Here is a 19,029-nt window from a genome sequence, read left to right as displayed (position 1 = left end):
TGTCCGATCTTCTCGTTTTCACTCAAAATAAATAACGAAAAACGTTGTTGCAAAACTATAACGCGTTTAAATGGTCCCTTTTTGTCCGATCTTCTCGTTTGCACTCAAAATAAACAACTAAAAACGTTCTTGCAAAACTATAACGCGTTTAAAGGTCCATTTTAGTCCGGTCTTCTCGTTTTCACTCAAAATAAATAACGAAACACGTTGTTGCAAAACTATAACGCGTTTAAAAGGTCCCTTTTTGTCCGATCTTCTCGTTTTCACTCAAAATTAACAACGAAAAAACGTTGTTGCAAAACTATAACGCGTTTAAAAGGTCCCCTTTAGTCCGATCTTCTCGTTTTCACTCAAAATAAACAACGAAAAACGTTGTTGCAAACCTATAACGCGTTTAAAAGTTCCCTTTTTTATCCGATCTTCTCGTTTTCACTCAAAATTAACAACGAAAAAACGTTGTCGCAAAACTATAACGCGTTTAAAAGGTCCCCTTTAGTCCGATCTTCTCGTTTTCACACAAAATAAACAACGAAAAACGTTGTTGCAAAACTATAACGCGTTTAAAAGGTCCCTTTTTGTCCGATCTTCTAGTTTTCACTCAAAATAAACAACGAAAAACGTTGTAGAAAACTATAACGCGTTTAAAACGTCCATTTTAGTCCGATCATCTCATTTTCACTCAAAATAAACAACGAAAAACGTTGTTGCAAAAGTATAACGCGTTTAAAAGGTCCATTTTCGTTTGATCTTCTCGTTTGCACTCAAAATAAACAACGAAAAACGTTGTTGCAAAACTATAACGCGTTTAAAAGGTCCATTTTAGTCCGATCTTCTCGTTTTCACTCAAAATAAACATCGAAAAACGTTGTTGCAAAACTATAATGCGTTTGAAAGGTTCCTTTTTGTCCGATCTTCTCGTTTTCACTCAAAATAAACAACAAAAAACGTTGTTGCAAAACTATAACGCGTTTAAAAGGTCCCTTTTTGTCCGATCTTCTCGTTTGCACTCTAAATAAACAACGAAAAACGTTGTTGCAAAACTATAACGCTTGTGAAAGGTCCATTTTAGTCCGTTCTTCTTGTTTTCACTCAAAATAAACAACGAAAAACGTTGTTGCAAAACTATAACGCGTTTAAAAGGTCCCTTTTTGTCCGATCTTCTCGTTTGCACTCTAAATAAACAACGAAAAACGTTGTTGCAAAACTATAACGCTTGTGAAAGGTCCATTTTAGTCCGTTCTTCTTGTTTTCACTCAAAATAAACAACGAAAAACGTTGTTGCAAAACTATAACGCGTTTAAAAGGTCCCTTTTTGTCCGATCTTCTCGTTTTCACTCAAAATAAATAACGAAAAACGTTGTTGCAAAACTATAACGCGTTTAAATGGTCCCTTTTTGTCCGATCTTCTCGTTTGCACTCAAAATAAACAACTAAAAACGTTCTTGCAAAACTATAACGCGTTTAAAGGTCCATTTTAGTCCGGTCTTCTCGTTTTCACTCAAAATAAATAACGAAACACGTTGTTGCAAAACTATAACGCGTTTAAAAGGTCCCTTTTTGTCCGATCTTCTCGTTTTCACTCAAAATTAACAACGAAAAAACGTTGTTGCAAAACTATAACGCGTTTAAAAGGTCCCCTTTAGTCCGATCTTCTCGTTTTCACTCAAAATAAACAACGAAAAACGTTGTTGCAAACCTATAACGCGTTTAAAAGTTCCCTTTTTTATCCGATCTTCTCGTTTTCACTCAAAATTAACAACGAAAAAACGTTGTCGCAAAACTATAACGCGTTTAAAAGGTCCCCTTTAGTCCGATCTTCTCGTTTTCACACAAAATAAACAACGAAAAACGTTGTTGCAAAACTATAACGCGTTTAAAAGGTCCCTTTTTGTCCGATCTTCTAGTTTTCACTCAAAATAAACAACGAAAAACGTTGTAGAAAACTATAACGCGTTTAAAACGTCCATTTTAGTCCGATCATCTCATTTTCACTCAAAATAAACAACGAAAAACGTTGTTGCAAAAGTATAACGCGTTTAAAAGTTCCATTTTCGTTTGATCTTCTCGTTTGCACCCAAAATAAACAAAGAAAAACGTTGTTGCAAAACTATAACGCGTTTAAAAGGTCCATTTTAGTCCGATCTTCTCGTTTTCACTCAAAATAAACATTGAAAAACGTTAATGCAAAACTATAATGCGTTTGAAAGGTTCCTTTTTGTCCGATCTTCTCGTTTTCACTCAAAATAAACAACAAAAAACGTTGTTGCAAAACTATAACTCGTTTAAAAGGTCCCTTTTTGTCCGATCTTCTCGTTTGCACTCTAAATAAATAACGAAAAACGTTGTTGCAAAACTATAACGCGTGTGAAAGGTCCATTTTAGTCCGATCTTCTCTTTTTCACTCAAAATAAACAACGAAAAACGTTGTTGCAAAACTATAACGCGTTTAAAAGGTCCCTTTTTGTTCGATCTTCCTTTTTGCACTCAAAATAAACAACGAAAAACGTTGTTGCAAAACTATAACGCGTTTAAAAGGTCCCTTTTAGTCCGATCTTCTCGTTTGCACTCAAAATAAGCAACGAAAAACGTTGTTGCAAAACTATAACGCGTTTAAAAGGTCCATTTTAGTCCGATCTTCTCGTTTTCACTCAAAATAAACAACAAAAAACGTTGTTGCAAAACTATAACGCGTTTAAAAGGTCCCTTTTTGTCCGATCTTCTCGTTTTCTCTCAAAATAAACAACGAAAAACGTTGTTACAAAACTATAACGAGTTTAAAAGGTCCATTTTAGTCCGATCTTCTCGTTTTCACTCAAAATAAACAACGAAAAATGTTGTTGCAAAACTATAACGCGTTTAAAAGGTCCCTTTTTGTCCGATCTTCTCGTTTTCACTTAAAATAAACAACGAAAAACGTTGTTGCAAAACTATAACGCGTTTAAAAGGTCCATTTTTGTCCGATCTTCTCGTTTTCACTCAAAATAAACAACGAAAAACGTTGTTGTAAAACTATAACGCGTTTAAAAGGTCCCTTTTTGTCCGATCTTCTCGTTTTCACTCAAAATAAACAACGAAAAACGTTGTTTCAAAACTATAACGCTTTTAAAAGGTCCATTTTAGTCCGATCTTCTCGTTTTCACTCAAAATAAACAACGAAAAACGTTGTTACAAAAGTATAACGAGTTTAAAAGGTCCATTTTCGTTTGATCTTCTCGTTTGCACTCAAAATAAATAACGAAAAACGTTGTTGCAAAACTATAACGCGTTTAAAAGGTCCATTTTAGTCCGATCTTCTTGTTTTCACTCAAAATAAACATCGAAAAACGTTGTTGCAAAACTATAATGCGTTTGAAAGGTTCCTTTTTGTCTGATCTTCTCGTTTTCACTCAAAATAAACAACGAAAAACGTTCTTGCAAAACTATAACGCGTTTAAAAGGTCCATTTTTGTCCGATCTTCTCTTTTTCACTCAATATAGACAAAGAAAAACGTTGTTGCAAAAGTATAACGCGTTCAAAAGGTCCATTTTATTCCGATCTTCTCGTTTGCACTCGAAATAAACAACGAAAAATGTTGTTACAAACCTATAACGCGTTTAAAAGCTCCCTTTTTATCCGATCTTCTCGTTTTCACTCAAAATAAACAACAATAAAACGTTGTTGCAAAACTATAACGCGTTTAAAAGGTCCCTTTTAGTCCGATCTTCTCGTTTTCACTCAAAATAAACAACAAAAAACGTTGTTGTAAAACTATAACGCGTTTAAAAGGTCCCTTTTTGTCCGATCTTCTCGTTTTCACAGAAAATAAACAACGAAAAACGTGGTTGCTAAACTATAACGCTTTTAAAAGGTCCATTTTAGTCCGATCTTCTCGTTTTCACTCAAAATAAACAACGAAAAACGTTGTTGCAAAAGTATAACGCGTTTAAAAGGTCCATTTTCGTTTGATCTTCTCGTTTGCACTCAAAATAAACAACGAAAAACGTTGTTGCAAAACTATAACGCGTTTAAAAGGTCCATTTTAGTCCGATCTTCTCGTTTTCACTCAAAATAAACATCGAAAAACGTTGTTGCAAAACTATAATGCGTTTGAAAGGTTCCTTTTTGTCCGATCTTCTCGTTTTCACTCAAAATAAACAACAAAAAACGTTGTTGCAAAACTATAACGCGTTTAAAAGGTCCCTTTTTGTCCGATCTTCTCGTTTGCACTCTAAATAAACAACGAAAAACGTTGTTGCAAAACTATAACGCTTGTGAAAGGTCCATTTTAGTCCGTTCTTCTTGTTTTCACTCAAAATAAACAACGAAAAACGTTGTTGCAAAACTATAACGCGTTTAAAAGGTCCCTTTTTGTCCGATCTTCTCGTTTTCACTCAAAATAAATAACGAAAAACGTTGTTGCAAAACTATAACGCGTTTAAATGGTCCCTTTTTGTCCGATCTTCTCGTTTGCACTCAAAATAAACAACTAAAAACGTTCTTGCAAAACTATAACGCGTTTAAAGGTCCATTTTAGTCCGATCTTCTCGTTTTCACTCAAAATAAATAACGAAACACGTTGTTGCAAAACTATAACGCGTTTAAAAGGTCCCTTTTTGTCCGATCTTCTCGTTTTCACTCAAAATTAACAACGAAAAAACGTTGTTGCAAAACTATAACGCGTTTAAAAGGTCCCCTTTAGTCCGATCTTCTCGTTTTCACTCAAAATAAACAACGAAAAACGTTGTTGCAAACCTATAACGCGTTTAAAAGTTCCCTTTTTTATCCGATCTTCTCGTTTTCACTCAAAATTAACAACGAAAAAACGTTGTTGCAAAACTATAACGCGTTTAAAAGGTCCCCTTTAGTCCGATCTTCTCGTTTTCACTCAAAATAAACAACGAAAAACGTTGTTGCAAAACTATAACGCGTTTAAAAGGTCCCTTTTTGTCCGATCTTCTCGTTTTCACTCAAAATAAACAACGAAAAACGTTGTAGAAAACTATAACGCGTTTAAAACGTCCATTTTAGTCCGATCATCTCATTTTCACTCAAAATAAACAACGAAAAACGTTGTTGCAAAAGTATAACGCGTTTAAAAGTTCCATTTTCGTTTGATCTTCTCGTTTGCACCCAAAATAAACAAAGAAAAACGTTGTTGCAAAACTATAACGCGTTTAAAAGGTCCATTTTAGTCCGATCTTCTCGTTTTCACTCAAAATAAACATTGAAAAACGTTAATGCAAAACTATAATGCGTTTGAAAGGTTCCTTTTTGTCCGATCTTCTCGTTTTCACTCAAAATAAACAACAAAAAACGTTGTTGCAAAACTATAACTCGTTTAAAAGGTCCCTTTTTGTCCGATCTTCTCGTTTGCACTCTAAATAAATAACGAAAAACGTTGTTGCAAAACTATAACGCGTGTGAAAGGTCCATTTTAGTCCGATCTTCTCTTTTTCACTCAAAATAAACAACGAAAAACGTTGTTGCAAAACTATAACGCGTTTAAAAGGTCCCTTTTTGTTCGATCTTCCTTTTTGCACTCAAAATAAACAACGAAAAACGTTGTTGCAAAACTATAACGCGTTTAAAAGGTCCCTTTTAGTCCGATCTTCTCGTTTGCACTCAAAATAAGCAACGAAAAACGTTGTTGCAAAACTATAACGCGTTTAAAAGGTCCATTTTAGTCCGATCTTCTCGTTTTCACTCAAAATAAACAACAAAAAACGTTGTTGCAAAACTATAACGCGTTTAAAAGGTCCCTTTTTGTCCGATCTTCTCGTTTTCTCTCAAAATAAACAACGAAAAACGTTGTTACAAAACTATAACGAGTTTAAAAGGTCCATTTTAGTCCGATCTTCTCGTTTTCACTCAAAATAAACAACGAAAAATGTTGTTGCAAAACTATAACGCGTTTAAAAGGTCCCTTTTTGTCCGATCTTCTCGTTTTCACTTAAAATAAACAACGAAAAACGTTGTTGCAAAACTATAACGCGTTTAAAAGGTCCATTTTTGTCCGATCTTCTCGTTTTCACTCAAAATAAACAACGAAAAACGTTGTTGTAAAACTATAACGCGTTTAAAAGGTCCCTTTTTGTCCGATCTTCTCGTTTTCACTCAAAATAAACAACGAAAAACGTTGTTTCAAAACTATAACGCTTTTAAAAGGTCCATTTTAGTCCGATCTTCTCGTTTTCACTCAAAATAAACAACGAAAAACGTTGTTACAAAAGTATAACGAGTTTAAAAGGTCCATTTTCGTTTGATCTTCTCGTTTGCACTCAAAATAAATAACGAAAAACGTTGTTGCAAAACTATAACGCGTTTAAAAGGTCCATTTTAGTCCGATCTTCTTGTTTTCACTCAAAATAAACATCGAAAAACGTTGTTGCAAAACTATAATGCGTTTGAAAGGTTCCTTTTTGTCTGATCTTCTCGTTTTCACTCAAAATAAACAACGAAAAACGTTCTTGCAAAACTATAACGCGTTTAAAAGGTCCATTTTTGTCCGATCTTCTCTTTTTCACTCAATATAGACAAAGAAAAACGTTGTTGCAAAAGTATAACGCGTTCAAAAGGTCCATTTTATTCCGATCTTCTCGTTTGCACTCGAAATAAACAACGAAAAATGTTGTTACAAACCTATAACGCGTTTAAAAGCTCCCTTTTTATCCGATCTTCTCGTTTTCACTCAAAATAAACAACAATAAAACGTTGTTGCAAAACTATAACGCGTTTAAAAGGTCCCTTTTAGTCCGATCTTCTCGTTTTCACTCAAAATAAACAACAATAAACGTTGTTGTAAAACTATAACGCGTTTAAAAGGTCCCTTTTTGTCCGATCTTCTCGTTTTCACAGAAAATAAACAACGAAAAACGTTGTTGCTAAACTATAACGCTTTTAAAAGGTCCATTTTAGTCCGATCTTCTCGTTTTCACTCAAAATAAACAACGAAAAACGTTGTTGCAAAAGTATAACGCGTTTAAAAGGTCCATTTTCGTTTGATCTTCTCGTTTGCACTCAAAATAAACAACGAAAAACGTTGTTGCAAAACTATAACGCGTTTAAAAGGTCCATTTTAGTCCGATCTTCTCGTTTTCACTCAAAATAAACATCGAAAAACGTTGTTGCAAAACTATAATGCGTTTGAAAGGTTCCTTTTTGTCCGATCTTCTCGTTTTCACTCAAAATAAACAACAAAAAACGTTGTTGCAAAACTATAACGCGTTTAAAAGGTCCCTTTTTGTCCGATCTTCTCGTTTGCACTCTAAATAAACAACGAAAAACGTTGTTGCAAAACTATAACGCTTGTGAAAGGTCCATTTTAGTCCGTTCTTCTTGTTTTCACTCAAAATAAACAACGAAAAACGTTGTTGCAAAACTATAACGCGTTTAAAAGGTCCCTTTTTGTCCGATCTTCTCGTTTTCACTCAAAATAAATAACGAAAAACGTTGTTGCAAAACTATAACGCGTTTAAATGGTCCCTTTTTGTCCGATCTTCTCGTTTGCACTCAAAATAAACAACTAAAAACGTTCTTGCAAAACTATAACGCGTTTAAAGGTCCATTTTAGTCCGATCTTCTCGTTTTCACTCAAAATAAATAACGAAACACGTTGTTGCAAAACTATAACGCGTTTAAAAGGTCCCTTTTTGTCCGATCTTCTCGTTTTCACTCAAAATTAACAACGAAAAAACGTTGTTGCAAAACTATAACGCGTTTAAAAGGTCCCCTTTAGTCCGATCTTCTCGTTTTCACTCAAAATAAACAATGAAAAACGTTGTTGCAAACCTATAACGCGTTTAAAAGTTCCCTTTTTTATCCGATCTTCTCGTTTTCACTCAAAATTAACAACGAAAAAACGTTGTTGCAAAACTATAACGCGTTTAAAAGGTCCCCTTTAGTCCGATCTTCTCGTTTTCACTCAAAATAAACAACGAAAAACGTTGTTGCAAAACTATAACGCGTTTAAAAGGTCCCTTTTTGTCCGATCTTCTCGTTTTCACTCAAAATAAACAACGAAAAACGTTGTAGAAAACTATAACGCGTTTAAAACGTCCATTTTAGTCCGATCATCTCATTTTCACTCAAAATAAACAACGAAAAACGTTGTTGCAAAAGTATAACGCGTTTAAAAGTTCCATTTTCGTTTGATCTTCTCGTTTGCACCCAAAATAAACAAAGAAAAACGTTGTTGCAAAACTATAACGCGTTTAAAAGGTCCATTTTAGTCCGATCTTCTCGTTTTCACTCAAAATAATCATTGAAAAACGTTAATGCAAAACTATAATGCGTTTGAAAGGTTCCTTTTTGTCCGATCTTCTCGTTTTCACTCAAAATAAACAACAAAAAACGTTGTTGCAAAACTATAACTCGTTTAAAAGGTCCCTTTTTGTCCGATCTTCTCGTTTGCACTCTAAATAAATAACGAAAAACGTTGTTGCAAAACTATAACGCGTGTGAAAGGTCCATTTTAGTCCGATCTTCTCGTTTTCACTCAAAATAAACAACGAAAAACGTTGTTGCAAAACTATAACGCGTTTAAAAGGTCCCTTTTTGTTCGATCTTCCTTTTTGCACTCAAAATAAACAACGAAAAACGTTGTTGCAAAACTATAACGCGTTTAAAAGGTCCATTTTAGTCCGATCTTCTCGTTTGCACTCAAAATAAACAACGAAAAACGTTGTTGCAAAACTATAACGCGTTTAAAAGGTCCCTTTTTGTCCGATCTTCTCGTTTTCTCTCAAAATAAACAACGAAAAACGTTGTTGCAAAACTATAACGAGTTTAAAAGGTCCATTTTAGTCCGATGTTCTCGTTTTCACTCAAAATAAACAACGAAAAATGTTGTTGCAAAACTATAACGCGTTTAAAAGGTCCCTTTTTGTCCGATCTTCTCGTTTTCACTTAAAATAAACAACGAAAAACGTTGTTGCAAAACTATAACGCGTTTAAAAGGTCCATTTTTGTCCGATCTTCTCTTTTTCATTCAATATAGACAAAGAAAAACGTTGTTGCAAAAGTATAACGCGTTTAAAAGGTCCATTTTATTCCGATCTTCTCGTTTGCACTCAAAGTAAACAACGAAAAATGTTGATGCAAACCTATAATGCGTTTAAAAGCTCCCTTTTTATCCGATCTTCTCGTTTTCACTCAAAATAAACAATGAAAAAACGTTGTTGCAAAACTATAACGCGTTTAAAAGGTCCCTTTTAGTCCGATCTTCTCGTTTTCACTCAAAATAAACAACGAAAAACGTTGTTGCAAAACTATAACGCGTTTAAAAGGTCCCTTTTTGTCCGATCTTCTTATTTTCACTCAATATAGACAAAGAAAAACGTTGTTGCAAAAGTATAACGCGTTTAAAAGGTCCATTTTATTCCGATCTTCTCGTTTGCACTCAAAATAAACAACGAAAAAAGTTGTTGCAAACCTATAACGCGTTTAAAAGCTCCCTTTTTATCCGATCTTCTCGTTTTCACTCAAAATAAACAACAAAAAAACGTTGTTGCAAAACTATAACGCGTTTAAAAGGTCCCTTTTAGTCCGATCTTCTCGTTTTCACTCAAAATAAACAACGAAAAACGTTGTTGTAAAACTATAACGCGTTTAAAAGGTCCCTTTTTGTCCGATCTTCTCGTTTTCACTCAAAATAAACAACGAAAAACGTTGTTGCAAAACTATAAGGCGTTTAAAAGGTCCATTTTAGTCCGATCTTCTCGTTTTCACTCAAAATAAACAACGAAAAATGTTGTTGCAAAAGTATAACGCGTTTAAAAGGTCCATTTTCGTTTGATCTTCTCGTTTGCACTCAAAATAAACAACGAAAAACGTTGTTGCAAAACTATAACGCGTTTAAAAGGTCCATTTTAGTCCGATCTTCTTGTTTTCACTCAAAATAAATATCGAAAAACGTTGTTGCAAAACTATAACGCGTTTAAAAGGTCCATTTTTGTCCGATCTTCTCTTTTTCACTCAATATAGACAAAGAAAAACGTTGTTGCAAAAGTATAACGCGTTTAAAAGGTCCATTTTATTCCGATCTTCTCGTTTGCACTCAAAATAAACAACGAAAAACGTTGTTGAAAACCTATAACGCGTTTAAAAGCTCCCTTTTTATCCGATCTTCTCGTTTTCACTCAAAATAAACAACAAAAAAATGTTGTTGCAAAACTATAACGCGTTTAAAAGGTCCATTTTTGTCCGATCTTCTCGTTTTCACTCAAAATAAACAACGAAAAACGTTGTTGTAAAACTATAACGCGTTTAAAAGGTCCCTTTTTGTCCGATCTTCTCGTTTTCACTCAAAATAAACAACGAAAAACGTTGTTGCAAAACTATAACGCTTTTAAAAGGTCTATTTTAGTCCGATCTTCTCGTTTTCACTCAAAATAAACAACGAAAAACGTTGTTACAAAAGTATAACGCGTTTAAAAGGTCCATTTTCGTTTGATCTTCTCGTTTGCACTCAAAATAAACAACGAAAAACGTTGTTGCAAAACTATAACGCGTTTAAAAGGTCTATTTTAGTCCGATCTTCTTGTTTTCACTCAAATTAAACATCGAAAAACGTTGTTGCAAAACTATAATGCGTTTGAAAGGTTCCTTTTTGTCCGATCTTCTCGTTTTCACTCAAAATAAACAACGAAAAACGTTGTTGCAAAACTATAACGCGTTTAAAAGGTCCATTTTTGTCCGATCTTCTCTTTTTCACTCAATATAGACAAAGAAAAATGTTGTTGCAAAAGTATAACGCGTTTAAAAGGTCCATTTTATTCCGATCTTCTCGTTTGCACTCAAAATAAACAACGAAAAATGTTGTTGCAAACCTATAACGCGTTTAAAAGCTCCCTTTTTATCCGATCTTCTCGTTTTCACTCAAAATAAACAACAATAAAATGTTGTTGCAAAACTATAACGCGTTTAAAAGGTCCCTTTTAGTCCAATCTTCTCGTTTTCACTAAAAATAAACAACAAAAAACGTTGTTGTAAAACTATAACGCATTTAAAAGGTCCCTTTTTGTCCGATCTTCTCGTTTTCACTGAAAATAAACAACGAAAAACGTTGTTGCAAAACTATAACGCTTTTAAAAGGTCCATTTTTGTCCGATCTTCTCGTTTTCACTCAAAATAAACAACGAAAAACGTTGTTGCAAAAGTATAACGCGTTTAAAAGGTCCATTTTCGTTTGATCTTCTCGTTTGCACTCAAAATAAACAACGAAAAACGTTGTTGCAAAACTATAACGCGTTTAAAAGGTCCATTTTAGTCCGATCTTCTCGTTTTGACTCAAAATAAACATCGAAAAACGTTGTTGCAAAACTATAATGCGTTTGAAAGGTTCCTTTTTGTCCGATCTTCTCGTTTTCACTCAAAATAAACAACAAAAAACGTTGTTGCAAAACTATAACGCGTTTAAAAGGTCCCTTTTTGTCCGATCTTCTCGTTTGCACTCTAAATAAACAACGAAAAACGTTGTTGCAAAACTATAACGCTTGTGAAAGGTCCATTTTAGTCCGTTCTTCTTGTTTTCACTCAAAATAAACAACGAAAAACGTTGTTGCAAAACTATAACGCGTTTAAAAGGTCCCTTTTTGTCCGATCTTCTCGTTTTCACTCAAAATAAATAACGAAAAACGTTGTTGCAAAACTATAACGCGTTTAAATGGTCCCTTTTTGTCCGATCTTCTCGTTTGCACTCAAAATAAACAACTAAAAACGTTCTTGCAAAACTATAACGCGTTTAAAGGTCCATTTTAGTCCGATCTTCTCGTTTTCAATCAAAATAAATAACGAAACACGTTGTTGCAAAACTATAACGCGTTTAAAAGGTCCCTTTTTGTCCGATCTTCTCGTTTTCACTCAAAATTAACAACGAAAAAACGTTGTTGCAAAACTATAACGCGTTTAAAAGGTCCCCTTTAGTCCGATCTTCTCGTTTTCACTCAAAATAAACAACGAAAAACGTTGTTGCAAACCTATAACGCGTTTAAAAGTTCCCTTTTTTATCCGATCTTCTCGTTTTCACTCAAAATTAACAACGAAAAAACGTTGTTGCAAAACTATAACGCGTTTAAAAGGTCCCCTTTAGTCCGATCTTCTCGTTTTCACTCAAAATAAACAACGAAAAACGTTGTTGCAAAACTATAACGCGTTTAAAAGGTCCCTTTTTGTCCGATCTTCTAGTTTTCACTCAAAATAAACAACGAAAAACGTTGTAGAAAACTATAACGCGTTTAAAACGTCCATTTTAGTCCGATCATCTCATTTTCACTCAAAATAAACAACGAAAAACGTTGTTGCAAAAGTATAACGCGTTTAAAAGTTCCATTTTCGTTTGATCTTCTCGTTTGCACCCAAAATAAACAAAGAAAAACGTTGTTGCAAAACTATAACGCGTTTAAAAGGTCCATTTTAGTCCGATCTTCTCGTTTTCACTCAAAATAAACATTGAAAAACGTTAATGCAAAACTATAATGCGTTTGAAAGGTTCCTTTTTGTCCGATCTTCTCGTTTTCACTCAAAATAAACAACAAAAAACGTTGTTGCAAAACTATAACTCGTTTAAAAGGTCCCTTTTTGTCCGATCTTCTCGTTTGCACTCTAAATAAATAACGAAAAACGTTGTTGCAAAACTATAACGCGTGTGAAAGGTCCATTTTAGTCCGATCTTCTCGTTTTCACTCAAAATAAACAATGAAAAACGTTGTTGCAAAACTATAACGCGTTTAAAAGGTCCCTTTTTGTTCGATCTTCCTTTTTGCACTCAAAATAAACAACGAAAAACGTTGTTGCAAAACTATAACGCGTTTAAAAGGTCCCTTTTAGTCCGATCTTCTCGTTTGCACTCAAAATAAACAACGAAAAACGTTGTTGCAAAACTATAACGCGTTTAAAAGGTCCATTTTAGTCCGATCTTCTCGTTTTCACTCAAAATAAACAACGAAAAACGTTGTTGCAAAACTATAACGCGTTTAAAAGGTCCCTTTTTATCCCATCTTCTCGTTTTCTCTCAAAATAAACAACGAAAAACGTTGTTGCAAAACTATAACGAGTTTAAAAGGTCCATTTTAGTCCGATGTTCTCGTTTTCACTCAAAATAAACAACGAAAAATGTTGTTGCAAAACTATAACGCGTTTAAAAGGTCCCTTTTTGTCCGATCTTCTCGTTTTCACTTAAAATAAACAACGAAAAACGTTGTTGCAAAACTATAACGCGTTTAAAAGGTCCATTTTTGTCCGATCTTCTCTTTTTCATTCAATATAGACAAAGAAAAACGTTGTTGCAAAAGTATAACGCGTTTAAAAGGTCCATTTTATTCCGATCTTCTCGTTTGCACTCAAAGTAAACAATGAAAAATGTTGATGCAAACCTATAATGCGTTTAAAAGCTCCCTTTTTATCCGATCTTCTCGTTTTCACTCAAAATAAACAATGAAAAAACGTTGTTGCAAAACTATAACGCGTTTAAAAGGTCCCTTTTAGTCCGATCTTCTCGTTTTCACTCAAAATAAACAACGAAAAACGTTGTTGCAAAACTATAACGCGTTTAAAAGGTCCCTTTTTGTCCGATCTTCTTATTTTCACTCAATATAGACAAAGAAAAACGTTGTTGCAAAAGTATAACGCGTTTAAAAGGTCCATTTTATTCCGATCTTCTCGTTTGCACTCAAAATAAACAACGAAAAAAGTTGTTGCAAACCTATAACGCGTTTAAAAGCTCCTTTTTTATCCGATCTTCTCGTTTTCACTCTAAATAAACAACAAAAAAACGTTGTTGCAAAACTATAACGCGTTTAAAAGGTCCCTTTTAGTCCGATCTTCTCGTTTTCACTCAAAATAAACAACGAAAAACGTTGTTGTAAAACTATAACGCGTTTAAAAGGTCCCTTTTTTTCCGATCTTCTCGTTTTCACTCAAAATAAACAACGAAAAACGTTGTTGCAAAACTATAAGGCGTTTAAAAGGTCCATTTTAGTCCGATCTTCTCGTTTTCACTCAAAATAAACAACGAAAAACGTTGTTGCAAAAGTATAACGCGTTTAAAAGGTCCATTTTCGTTTGATCTTCTCGTTTGCACTCAAAATAAATAACGAAAAACGTTGTTGCAAAACTATAACGCGTTTAAAAGGTCCATTTTAGTCCGATCTTCTTGTTTTCACTCAAAATAAATATCGAAAAACGTTGTTGCAAAACTATAACGCGTTTAAAAGGTCCATTTTTGTCCGATCTTCTCTTTTTCACTCAATATAGACAAAGAAAAACGTTGTTGCAAAAGTATAACGCGTTTAAAAGGTCCATTCTATTCCGATCTTCTCGTTTGCACTCAAAATAAACAACGAAAAACGTTGTTGAAAACCTATAACGCGTTTAAAAGCTCCCTTTTTATCCGATCTTCTCGTTTTCACTCAAAATAAACAACAAAAAAATGTTGTTGCAAAACTATAACGCGTTTAAAAGGTCCATTTTTGTCCGATCTTCTCGTTTTCACTCAAAATAAACAACGAAAAACGTTGTTGTAAAACTATAACGCGTTTAAAATGTCCCTTTTTGTCCGATCTTCTCGTTTTCACTCAAAATAAACAACGAAAAACGTTGTTGCAAAACTATAACGCTTTTAAAAGGTCTATTTTAGTCCGATCTTCTCGTTTTCACTCAAAATAAACAACGAAAAACGTTGTTACAAAAGTATAACGCGTTTAAAAGGTCCATTTTCGTTTGATCTTCTCGTTTGCACTCAAAATAAACAACGAAAAACGTTGTTGCAAAACTATAACGCGTTTAAAAGGTCCATTTTAGTCCGATCTTCTTGTTTTCTCTCAAAATAAATATCGAAAAACGTTGTTGCAAAACTATAATGCGTTTGAAAGGTTCCTTTTTGTCCGATCTTCTCGTTTTCACTCAAAATAAACAACGAAAAACGTTGTTGCAAAACTATAACGCGTTTAAAAGGTCCATTTTTGTCCGATCTTCTCTTTTTCACTCAATATAGACAAAGAAAAATGTTGTTGCAAAAGTATAACGCGTTTAAAAGGTCCATTTTATTCCGATCTTCTCGTTTGCACTCAAAATAAACAACGAAAAATGTTGTTGCAAACCTATAACGCGTTTAAAAGCTCCCTTTTTATCCGATCTTCTCGTTTTCACTCAAAATAAACAACAATAAAATGTTGTTGCAAAACTATAACGCGTTTAAAAGGTCCCTTTTAGTCCGATCTTCTCGTTTTCACTCAAAATAAACAACAAAAAACGTTGTTGTAAAACTATAACGCATTTAAAAGGTCCCTTTTTGTCCGATCTTCTCGTTTTCACTGAAAATAAACAACGAAAAACGTTGTTGCAAAACTATAACGCTTTTAAAAGGTCCATTTTAGTCCGATCTTCTCGTTTTCACTCAAAATAAACAACGAAAAACGTTGTTGCAAAAGTATAACGCGTTTAAAAGGTCCATTTTCGTTTGATCTTCTCGTTTGCACTCAAAATAAACAACGAAAAACGTTGTTGCAAAACTATAACGTGTTTAAAAGGTCCATTTTAGTCCGATCTTCTCGTTTTCACTCAAAATAAACATCGAAAAACGTTGTTACAAAACTATAATGCGTTTGAAAGGTTCCTTTTTGTCCGATCTTCTCGTTTTCACTCAAAATAAACAACAAAAAACGTTGTTGCAAAACTATAACGCGTTTAAAAGGTCCCTTTTTGTCCGATCTTCTCGTTTGCACTCTAAATAAACAACGAAAAACGTTGTTGCAAAACTATAACGCTTGTGAAAGGTCCATTTTAGTCCGTTCTTCTTGTTTTCACTCAAAATAAAGAACGAAAAACGTTGTTGCAAAACTATAACGCGTTTAAAAGGTCCCTTTTTGTCCGATCTTCTCGTTTGCACTCAAAATAAATAACGAAAAACGTTGTTGCAAAACTATAACGCGTTTAAATGGTCCCTTTTTGTCCGATCTTCTCGTTTGCACTCAAAATAAACAACTAAAAATGTTCTTGCAAAACTATAACGCGTTTAAAGGTCCATTTTAGTCCGATCTTCTCGTTTTCACTCAAAATAAATACCGAAACACGTTGTTGCAAAACTATAACGCGTTTAAAAGGTCCCTTTTTGTCCGATCTTCTCGTTTTCACTCAAAATTAACAACGAAAAAACGTTGTTGCAAAACTATAACGCGTTTAAAAGGTCCCCTTTAGTCCGATCTTCTCATTTTCACTCAAAATAAACAACGAAAAACGTTGTTGCAAACCTATAACGCGTTTAAAAGTTCCCTCTTTTATCCGATCTTCTCGTTTTCACTCAAAATTAACAACGAAAAAACGTTGTTGCAAAACTATAACGCGTTTAAAAGGTCCCCTTTAGTCCGATCTTCTCGTTTTCACTCAAAATAAACAACGAAAAACGTTGTTGCAAAACTATAACGCGTTTAAAAGGTCCCTTTTTGTCCGATCTTCTCGTTTTCACTCAAAATAAACAACGAAAAACGTTGTAGAAAACTATAACGCGTTTAAAACATCCATTTTAGTCCGATCATCTCATTTTCACTCAAAATAAACAACGAAAAACGTTGTTGCAAAAGTATAACGCGTTTAAAAGTTCCATTTTCGTTTGATCTTCTCGTTTGCACCCAAAATAAACAACGAAAAACGTTGTTGCAAAACTATAACGCGCTTAAAAGGTCCATTTTAGTCCGATATTCTCGTTTTCACTCAAAATAAACATTGAAAAACGTTAATGCAAAACTATAATGCGTTTGAAAGGTTCCTTTTTGTCCGATCTTCTCGTTTTCACTCAAAATAAACAACAAAAAACGTTGTTGCAAAACTATAACTCGTTTAAAAGGTCCCTTTTTGCCCGATCTTCTCGTTTGCACTCTAAATAAATAACGAAAAACGTTGTTGCAAAACTATAACGCGTGTGAAAGGTCCATTTTAGTCCGATCTTCTCGTTTTCACTCAAAATAAACAACGAAAAACGTTGTTGCAAAACTATAACGCGTTTAAAAGGTCCCTTTTTGTTCGATCTTCCTTTTTGCACTCAAAATAAACAACAAAAAACGTTGTTGCAAAACTATAACGCGTTTAAAAGGTCCCTTTTTGTCCGATCTTCTCGTTTGCACTCAAAATAAACAACTAAAAACGTTCTTGCAAAACTATAATGAGTTTAAAAGGTCCATTTTAGTCCGATCTTCTCGTTTTCACTCAAAATAAACAACGAAAAATGTTGTTGCAAAACTATAACGCGTTTAAAAGGTCCGTTTTTATCTGATCTTCTCGTTTTCGCTCAATATAAACAACGAAAAACGTTGATGCAAAACTATAACGCGTTTAAAGGTCCCTTTTAGTCTGATCTTCTCGTTTTCACAAAAAATAAACAACGACAAACGTTGTTGCAAAGATATAACGCGTTTAAAAGGTCCCTTTTTGTCCGATCTTCTCGTTTTCACTCAAAATAAACAATGAAAAACGTTGTTGCAAAACTATAACGCGTTAAAAAGGTCCATTTTGGACCGATCTTCTCGTTTGCACTCAAAATAAACAACGAAAAACGTTGTTGCAAAACTATAACACAAAAGGTCCCTTTTGTCCGATCTTCTCGTTTGCACTCAAAATAAAAAACTAAAAACGTTGTTGCAAAACTATAACGCGATTAAAAGGTCCCTTTTTATCTGATCTTCTCGTTTTCACTCAATATAAACAACGAAAAACGTTGTTGCAAAACTATAACGTTTTTTAAAGGTCCCTTTTAGTCCGATCTTCTCTTTTTCACTCAAAATAAAACAACGAAAAACGTTGTTGCAAAACTATAACGCGTTTAAAAGGTCCATTTTTGTCCTATCTTCTCGTTTTCACTCAATATAAACAACGAAAAACGTTGTTGCAAAACTATAACTCGTTTAAAAGGTCCATTTTAGTCCGATGTTCTCGTTTGCACTCAAAATAAACAACGAAAAACGTTTTTGCAAAACTATAACGCGTTTAAAAGGTCCATTTTAGTCCGATCTTCTCGTTTGCACTCAAAATAAACAACGAAAAACGTTGTTACAAAACTATAACGCGTTTAAAAGGTCTCTTTTGTCCGATCTTCTCGTTTTCACTTAAAATAAACAACGAAAAACGTTGTTGCAAAACTATAACGCGTTTAAAAGGTCCCTTTTTGTCCGATCTTCTCGTTTTCACTCAAAATAAACAACGAAAAACGTTGTTGCAAAACTATAACGCGTTTAAAAGGTCCATTTTAGTCCGATCTTCTCGTTTGCACTCAAAATAAATGACGAAAAACGTTGTTGCAAAACTATAACGCAAAAGGTCCCTTTTGTCCGATCTTCTCGTTTGCACTCAAAATAAACAACGAAAAACGTTGTTGCAAAACTATAACTCGTTTAAAAGGTCCATTTTAGTCCGATGTTCTCGTTTGCACTCAAAATAAACAACGAAAAACGTTTTTGCAAAACTATAACGCGTTTAAAAGGTCCATTTTAGTCCGATCTTCTCGTTTGCACTCAAAATAAACAACGAAAAACGTTGTTACAAAACTATAACGCGTTTAAAAGGTCTCTTTTTGTCCGATCTTCTCGTTTTCACTTAAAATAAACAACGAAAAACGTTGTTGCAAAACTATAACGCGTTTAAAAGGTCCCTTTTTGTCCGATCTTCTCGTTTTCACTCAAAATAAACAACGAAAAACGTTGTTGCAAAACTATAACGCGTTTAAAAGGTCCATTTTAGTCCGATCTTCTCGTTTGCACTCAAAATAAATGACGAAAAACGTTGTTGCAAAACTATAACGCAAAAGGTCCCTTTTGTCCGATCTTCTCGTTTGCACTCAAAATAAACAACTAAAAACGTTGTTACAAAACTATAACGCGTTTAAAAGGTCCATTTTAGTCCGTCTTCTCGTTTTCACTCAAAATAAACAACGAAAAACGTTGTTGCAAAACTATAACGCGTTTAAAAGGTCCATTTTAGTCCGATCTTCTCGTTTTCACTCAAAATAAACAACGAAAAACGTTGTTGTAAAACTATAACGCGTTTAAAAGGTCCCTTTTTGTCCG

The sequence above is a fragment of the Rutidosis leptorrhynchoides genome, chromosome 9 (assembly GCF_046630445.1).
Source record: "Rutidosis leptorrhynchoides isolate AG116_Rl617_1_P2 chromosome 9, CSIRO_AGI_Rlap_v1, whole genome shotgun sequence".
NCBI lineage: Eukaryota > Viridiplantae > Streptophyta > Magnoliopsida > Asterales > Asteraceae > Rutidosis > Rutidosis leptorrhynchoides.
This window is presented reverse-complemented; position numbering follows the sequence as displayed.